This window comes from Brachyhypopomus gauderio, unplaced genomic scaffold (assembly GCF_052324685.1).
Source record: "Brachyhypopomus gauderio isolate BG-103 unplaced genomic scaffold, BGAUD_0.2 sc104, whole genome shotgun sequence".
Classification (NCBI taxonomy): Eukaryota; Metazoa; Chordata; class Actinopteri; order Gymnotiformes; family Hypopomidae; genus Brachyhypopomus; species Brachyhypopomus gauderio.
In genome coordinates this window covers 191,868-201,520 of record NW_027506925.1, presented here as the reverse complement: position 1 = coordinate 201,520, position 9,653 = coordinate 191,868, and positions in this window count along the sequence as shown.

The following is a 9,653-nucleotide window of genomic DNA, read 5'->3' as shown; positions in this document are numbered from 1 at the left end:
GGACTAGGTGCTGGTTATGATGGCTAGGGGGTATTGGACTAGGTGCTGGTTATGATGGCTAGAGTGTATTGGACTTGGTACTGGTTATGATGGCTAGAGTGTATAGGACTAAGTGCTGGTTACGATGGCTATAGGGAGTATTGGACTTGATGCTGTGACGAATTATGCTGCTTGCAAAAATTCGACATAAACCACCAGATGAGCTAGCAGTTCACTAGAAATCTGAAAAACATGGAAGATTCAATATTTTAATAAGCATAGGAAGTACAAGTATGTTATAAGAAGACAAAATTACATTTGTTTAGGTGCAGCTGCCGAGTTCAATGAGGTGGTTTATTGCTAAAGGATATTAGATGTTTGACACTGTATTTGAGAATATACACATCATTTATGTCAATGATTAATGACTGAAGTCACTTCCTAATCAAAGACAGATCTCATGAGTATATCGTGTAGAGTGTTCGTCTGTGATGTGTTGACTCCTTGCTTTTCACGCATTCTGGCAGAAAAGTTGGAGGCTGATTCTGTCCTTTCAGTTATATATATATATAAGTCCCTCCCAGTGGATGAGCTCAACCCTGCAGCCAGCTACATTTGGATAAATAAATACTATACACGTTTCCTGACTTCGTCCATGCATACATACCTGGACAATGCAAGCCTCTATGATCAACTTAGAAGAGGAAGACTAAAAAAAAAATACAGAGCAGGACAGGGAAACAGTCGATGGCTGTTTGTGAGCCAGTGCTTGGTGTGCAGAAAGCCGGCCGAGAGGAACGGCAGCGCATGGGCTTTGGCTCCTGGCGGGCCGGACGTGCAGGGTGCTAAAGTGATACTCAAGTTGACGTGTCTGCACGAGGCACGGCTGTAGTGCGCCAGCACAGGACGCGGCGGAGCTGGTAGAGCCGTTCATCAGCGCGCCCGGGCCGCACGCGCTCCGCAAGCGGCGAAAACATCCAGGTGTGAAGTCACACGCAGTGTTCAGCACGCGGAGCTGACCGTGAAAACACTACAGGCCTTCTGATGTTTCGTTAACGTTACACGTCCTCCAGGACAAACGTGTCTATAAGGCTTGAAGTTTCAGCATGATCTAAAGAACCCTACTATGTTACTATTGCTTTCCATGCATACCCTTATTTATTTACTCACTTCACACACCGGTGTGAAAGAATTTGGATCTCATTATGGTGTGTGACTTCGTTGATACGTTGAGCTATTAGAGCAGGATGGTCTTAATGTTCCCCAAGCCAAGCCAAAACCCTCCGGAGGTCCCGGTGATTCTAAAAACACCCACTTTCCCATATGCTCAAGAGTGCATGTGCTTTATCAGAACAAATTGCGTTCACCACAAATTTAGAGAAAATCGTTTCCACTGCGCCTTCTTCGTGACGGCCCTGTTACGTGCCTGCGCTGACAGCTCGTTCCGCACACAGGAGCGCGAAGCCAGATGGGCTTGCGGTGCCCCAGCACCTTGGAGGTAACAGAGCATGCAGAAGTTTGCAATAATAACAGTCTCAGTCTCAGGACACAGCATCTCTAATCAATTTTGCATTGAACAAAACGTATTTGTTTTCCATTGCTTTAAGGCCATCTATCTAAATTCTGGCCTGCCTACAATTTTGCATTTAAAACCCCCCTTTTCCTGTATCACGCTCCAGCTGCCCACCAGGCCAGGAACACATGCACTGCACTCACTGGAACCTGTCAATCACTGCCCTCAGCCACGCCCTAATTCCTAAGTCACCTACTAATTAGTTAATTCCAGTCACCTGTTCCCAATCTCCCTTTCTCCCTACTTAAACCCCACAGGTGCGGTATCCTGTGGACTCCTCTCCTGGCTGCAGTATACTGCTTCCTGAATAACACAATTGTCTTTGTTCAGTCTTTTTTTTTTTGGTTTGTTTTATTAAAAAGTTTTTTTCTACATGCCCACATCTCGCTCCTTTGTATAGAATAATATGTTGGTCAATGTTAATGCTAGTATAGATACATTGTTTTAATATTTTCTCCGCTCTTGAGTTATTTCCACTCTGAGGCAGCAGTGTTATGTACACTGAAGACACAAATTTCAACCAAACCAAAACCATGGTATGGACTTCATGTGAAACTATTACGCGATGGCCTGAAAAAGCTTGGAAAAAGTTTTGAGTGTGAAATGTGAGGGAACATTCCTTAAGAGCTCTTTACAGTGTCATTCAATGCATTATGAGGCTTGACCTTGTCATCACCTTAAATTGATGGGCTCCTTGGAATAATGGGACAGGTAGGATCTGAGAGACAGGCAGAGCAATTTAGACAGCTGAGCACATGAGCAAGGCTCTGTGTGCATGTGCGTAGACACACACACACGGTTGTGTGGCATTCCTCCATAAGCTGTGTTAATTCTGTAGTAAAATGTCAGCCGTTCTTCTCACGTTACTCTTAGTATAAGAACCAGGAGAAACTCTATAGAACCCAGAGGGTCACGTGAGGACACGGAGGGACTGTGAAATTCAGTTAGGTGTGTTTAGAGATGAACTGATGCCTCATGATGTTCAAATTACTTTTCCAATGAAAGTGGGAAGCACACGGTCAGCTGTATTTGAGGGACCTGAGGGTGATGAGCCTGATTATATGGAACATGAAAGCGTCAGGATGGTATTTTGAAAAGTTGACATGAATATGAAATTAGTGCTATTGTATCCAATAGGAAGCAGTGGCAGTCACCGCAAAGTCAGTGGAAGGATATTTTTTCCACAGCATGTTAAAAAGCTATTCTCTCCATGTTTATAACAGTGTGACAAATCTACTTAGACCATTTCAAATCAGTTTCAGTGGATGGTCCAATCCAACAATTCAATCAAGGACATATTTTTCTTTTATGTTTGGCTCAAAGGCTAGACAAGGCAGATGTCCAGACGCTAAAGAAAATGACTTAATGCCAACTCCTCCCCCACCACCACCACAAACACACACACATGCACACTTGTGGACACACACACCACAAAGATGGATTCCCATGAGGCACGTGGCTCTGTTTGTCAGCCTCACGCAGGCAAAGGCTTCCACTCACGTCAAGCGAATCAGATCCCAGTTAGTCACGTGCGCTCCACTGCATCTGCTTCTCAACAGCTCTGTGGTGGCAGCAGGAACAGTCATGTTCCTGCAGGCCCTGCCAAAGTTCTGAACTCCTGCAACACTGCAGCAGAAATGCCAGTGGAGTGGAGAGAGAGAGGACTGAGAAGTTCTGATTCCTGTATATCATCCAAGCTGAGAGGCCTTCACGCCATGCCCTGGGCCTTTGATTGAGCAGAGATGAATAAGTCCGCACATTAGATTTAATGAGCTGTGTGCATTTTCCATGAGATCCCGATCGTGCTACTTTGGAATAGACGGGAGCAGGCTGTTGCAATTTATATGTGTCCCTCAAAGCAGAGGCCCCTAAACGATGTGGAACGGCTGTAAAATGAGGCTCAAAACAAACATGGCCAGGAACAAACACTGCTCAGTAAGCAGTGGGAAAGTCTTTAGCAGCACGCTATGTCTTAATGGCTATGAGTCCACATGACAGCTTTGTTTTGGTAGATCAGAATACTGTTAAATTCCTGTGGAGTGGCAGATATCTGAATGAACTCTCATAGAGTGGCAGCTACCTGACTTAATCAAGATTTAAAGGATCGTGAAAATACGAATTCCACTAAATCAGCATATCTCAGTTGTAAATAGAATGCCATGGGCTGAGGTGTGTTGATTTATAGGAATTCACTTTTTGGAATCTCTGATAATCAAAATACATGTCTCTTCACTGTTATGCAGTTGGACATACATACTTGCAAGCTAAAATAACCTTAAAACCATTAATAATATATTTACGCAATCACTAAATCCATGTGCAAATCAGGAACTGTCTGCAGACCCTTATAAACTCATGACTCACTAATTAAGGTAAAGACCACAATACTCCACATCACTCCACATCAGTAGAGTCCACATTACTACTATGTCTTAATTTAGCACATAAAGTGAAACGACTTCACTAGATATGATTTTAAGACCTCTGTAAAATGTATTTCAGTAATCCGTCTGCTGATTCTAGACTGACCAGCCGTATCCATGGAGAATAGCAACATTTGCTTGGCCATTATACAGGTTTTCCTGGATTTGAGCAGCTTAATTCGTTGTTCTTTTCATATTAAGAAGAATACTGCTTCTGGAATTCTCTGACACTCCTGGTAGTCAGTTTGAACCAGCTTGAACACCAACAGGACAGCTTGAGACAGGAACTATTGTTTACCTCTGTCAAGGTCAAATTCCACATACCACCCATAGCTGGCCTCTTTCCTCCTCCTCTCAATGCTAAATACTTATACACACAGCAACACATACTCTAGTCTGCTCTGCAGAACTAGGTTCCACATGAAGATCTTTATGTAAGAGTATTTAAAATTTATATGTGTTGGATATCTACAGTACTTGCATATCAGCCTAGGGTAAACTGAAGAGTTGGTGGATTGGTTGGATCACCCCTGGGGCCACCTGTGGTTGGTGGAATATAAATGTCATGGGTCATGTATAGTCCAATGAGATGGAGGAAGAGATCTGTCAACAGAGCTATCAATGTAATTAGACATTCTGCATTCAAAATAGACTTTTCCTCTGAAGACGTTGCTATATCTTCTAACCTCTTTACTCTTTGATCACAACACAGCTAATGCATATAAACAGACTGAAACTGCTTTACATTGTTATGTTAGGACACACTGGTATGAGAGTGTGTTGATTGGAAAGCCAAACACACTGGGAACTCTTATTTTCCATTACTGGAAACAATTTTTGCTTGGCCAGATATAAAGCACAGAAATTGAGTTCAGAGAAATTTTTTTCCTTTAATTTTTTTTTATCATTTTGTACTCACTGTGATCAAAATGTGATTTCATTGATGATTCAATGACTTCAGATCATTTGCCTAGTTCTTAAAAATATAACATAAATACAAATTAGGCCACAACTGCGAATTGCAAACAACTGCAATGCATTGCATACATTTCCTTGGCCAACAATCTGCAGCTCTGTCACAGTCTGGGATATTGTATCGTCTCCTCTTTAGGTATGAATTCAGCAGACATTAGGCTACTTACAACAAGATCCAGTCTCCAGAGAGAGAGTGAGAGAGAGAGTGAGAGAGATAGAGATAGAGAGAGAGAGAGAAGCAGGGGAGCTGAATAGCATGTCTTGAGGCAGGGTCTCAAAGAAACCGTGTGCTTTTCTTCATACCTTTGCTGCATCCTTTTCATGGCACCACTTCTGCTCACTCTGGTCTGTTGCTAAATCCAGACTTTGTGTTTGTTTGAGTATGCTGTGCTGTTTGCAGAAACCGTCGGTTCAGAGGGTCACTGGATGAGGGAAGGCTCACAGATAACTGGAAGGCCCTCAAAGAGTTGATTTATACAGAAAAACGCCGCTTTCATCCTAACATAAGCGAGCGGAGCGAGAGGTCCACCCTAGCGGTTCCGGCCACTTGAACTCCACATCACAGCACTGTTCTCCTGCTCTTTCTTATTACTCATCCTATGTCATCTCTTGTGGCCAGAGAATCAAGCCACTGTGAACTTTCCAACTTTGGTTTTGAGGTCAACATAACCAGTATAAATTACTCACATGCATATGGTAAGTGGAGTAAATAATGACACACTGTAAAACATCACTGTAAAACATAGAATGCTATAACCTCTCAAAACTCTCAAAACTTAGTGACCCCCCCTAAGTCCCCTCTAAATGAGGCGTGGCATGAGACAGATCGTTTATGTGAATGGCAATAAAGCAGCACCAGTATCGCCAACTTAGTGACTTTGTCACTATATGTAGCAGTATTCAGACGTCTCTTGCTACTCTTTCTAGGGGGTTACGTCATTTAGCGACTTTCGGCTACATTTAGGACAGCCGATAGCTACTTCCCTTAATGAGGATTTGGCAACATCTAGGCTAGTGATTTTGAGAATGTGCTGCATATGAAGTACTTTATAGCTAGCTGCATGTACAGTTACCAGCCAGCTAGTTAGCTAACTAGCTATATGGTTAGAGTAAACCCTTAGCAAAAAGTAGTATACTTAGTTCATTTTATTAAGTATACTTCAGTATAAGAATAAGTATAGCAAGTATATTACAGACCATATACCTACTTGAACTGTACTAGAAAATATACCAATTTAATACTTTTTCGGACTAAATTGGAACATTTCTAGTTAAAAACATAGTACACTTGAATAAACTTTTTGCTAAGGGAACCTACAGAGTGATCTTTCCTGCTTAATAGAATTAGAAACTGTTGTTGTCATTGTAAACAATATTAAAATGCATGTAATGATCAGATGCAGCTGGAAGTCCCACTGACTTCTGGGAAAAAATAAACACCTCCATACAAATATGCTTGAGTGAAGACATCAAAATGAGATTCCCTGATGTTTTCCTGGGAAAAGGATGAATCTACTGTTTATTATTTACTAGATTCCTGGATTCTCTAAACAAGTTCTCACCAGCACAAAGAGTAAAAAAAAAACCTTCCCAAGAGATGACCAATGTGCATTACGAACTGAAGTACATGAGCACAGTGTATCTTGGAGCAAAGTCTCACATAAACTTGTATTCTAGGAAGAAACAGAGAGCCTATAGTGTGTTAGTACAGGGAGAGAGGTTTATGCTTAGCATGTGGTCACTGTCCTCTTTGATGAGCAACACTGGAATACCATCAATCAAAGCAGTCACCGCCAGTCACCGTCTCTCTTCTCTGTGAATGCTACTGTTTTGGAAGGGAAGGTTCACTCCGAAGGATTCTTGAGTGTCTGTGGCTGTTTAAAGCTCTCCTTGCTCCAGGGTTGGCTTTTCAACAAGAGTTTCACTAGCTATGGAGGGTGCAGTACACCACAGTACCACGTGCTGTCCTGACTGTGTGACAAATGTCAGAATTAGTTAATGATTTCTAAAAACAGGGCCAACATGCTGGACAGATTGGAAAAAAAGGAACAGACATAAATACGAACCACATGTTTGTGTGGCTGGGCCAGCTGCACTTTGTTTTTGAGGTTGTTAATGTAATATCATCAACTCTAAATGGTAAACTTAGTTCTGAAATAAGTGTTTCAAAAACCAAAACCTCTAGGAACTTCTGGTAGCCGTATGATTGTGTGGAGTAAATGAAACCAGCCCCCTAAATGCTGAATGACAGGAAAAAAAATAAGATCAGAAAGTCCTGAAGGGAGGAAGAACATATGAGAAGATAATGCAGGCGTGATCTAGGACGGGGCACTGAGCATCAGGTCTGTTGCACTCATTCTGTTGACAACTGTGCTCAGAAATCTCTATGCGCTCAGATGTACCTGCCCTGTCGAACATATGTTGTGGAACTTAGTCCTGAACCACTGTATATTTCTTTCCAACACTTTCTTGGCAAGCCAACAGGCTACAGATGTATCACTTATCTCTCTTGCTAATCCCATACCTACCCAGACACCTCCCCTTCAGAACCAGGTTGATGAGTGAATCCTGGTCCAAAGATCCCATAACACTGAGGTACACAGTTAGAATTACAAATAGTAATAATATACAAGCAGTATTATTTTAGCTGGTGTTTGAAACTGGACTTGTCAACTGACGTTGACAGCCATGTTTACTGAGTGTCTTTATGTTTCTCAGGAGGGTTAACAGAAACAATACAGCATATTGTCCTTTGCTTTAGACAACTGTTAATGTGTGGCCATTTCCAAACATTGTAAGATTTACTACACACATCTATAAGAACCTGCCAGCATATTTTGTGGCAGCTGAAATTCTCCCTAGTTGATCCTGTTTAAAAATTCCAGTCCCACATCACACCCTTATTCAGTTCCCAATCCAAATAATGGTCATTAAAATCTTCTGAGACATGATGATAATGATGATTATTGAGATCATTGAGTAAGATGACATCTCTCTGCCAAAAGCCATTATATATCATACCAGTGGTTAGTGTAAATTATGTAATATTGTGCCAAGGATGTGGTTATGGTAGTTTTTTATTTTAAAACAACGTATTGTCAGAATTAAATATATATAGACTAATCTAGATGATTTTGGTATGTTAGTAGATGGATTGTGAAGCTATAGTCCTTCCCTATCTGTCAATCACTTCTTTGTTTTTGTTATTCCATGTGCTCTTTGTTTTGGTTTCAGTTTCCCTCTATTGTCATTAGTTTCACCTGTTTCTAGTTAAGTTCCCTGTAAGTCCTTGTTAACTCATGTAACTCATATATCCCTGTGCTGATCTTGTTAACTCATGTAACTCATATATCCCTGTGCTGATCTTGTTAACTCATGTAACTCATATATCCCTGTGCTGATCTTGTTAACTCATGTAACTCATATATCCCTGTGCTGATCTTGTTAACTCATGTAACTCATATAACCCTGTGCTGATCTTGTTAACTCATGTAACTCATATAACCCTGTGTTGATCTTGTTAACTCATGTAACTCATATAACCCTGTGTTGATCTTGTTAACTCATGTAACTCATATAACCCTGTGCTGATCTTGTTAACTCATGTAACTCATATAACCCTGTGCTGATCTTGTTGTTGGTCTCAAAGTTGCTCTCTGATTTAAATAGGAAACTCCAATAAATAAGCTACATAAGTTGTTTATCCAATTTCAAACAAATCAGCCATGGACATATATTAAACTATCACCTTTTAATAAACCAGCAGGCTTCTGGATACAATATTGAGGCATGCTAACCACTGATGACATATGGTTTAGCTCATGGTGCTTCTGTAAAAAAAAAAAAAAAAAAACTAATCAATGTGAAGCATCTGGTTTCATTCCAAGGAAACCCATTTAAACAGGAGAGCTTTCATCTACATTAAGTTCAGGTATTTGAGCTGCACAAAAATGAGAAAATGCAGACACACCTGTCAGACTCTGACTCCTACAGCTGGATAGGAGGTACTGGGGTTCTCACACACACAGTTTTGCATCTACTCATACATAAGTTATGTAACCTGTAGTTAGCTAGCCATCTAACCCAGCTTCCAGACTAACAGTGCACCACTGTGCACAGTGCTGTGAGGGAGAAGCTTCCTACTTTTTAACAAATATCTTTTAGGAATATTAATAGTGTCAATTTTCAGACCTTCTGTCCTGTTTCAGAATGCTAACAGGTGCCTTGTCCTGCAATTATGCTAAGGAGCTATCCACAACATTTATTAACTTCTAAAATGTATAGAATTTGTGATATCTCATTTGGAGATGTGTTCAGACTAAAACTGATCTTTGTTGTACACATAAGAATAAAGGAACAATAATTTTTGTGTGGTCTAGAGTGCGTCTATGATCTTATTTTATTTATTGTGTGAAAATGTGTTTTCCAATATTTTTAAAATATATAAAATATATAGCCTACCGGTATTTAAAAAATTTGTTGGAACCTATAGTACATGTGACAGAAAAGTTTGTTGTAGTTCTTTTTTGGGACCTCACACCGAGGTGTAGAATTTGAAACTTGCTTCATGTTTTACGTGCACATTTAAATCCATATTTATTGTTTCAGTATTTTCATGTTCTTTGTTGGACAGTGCACTTGTAATGTATTGAAATGCATGAGTAGGAATTCTAATGCATGCTTGTAAATTACCACCGAAAGCC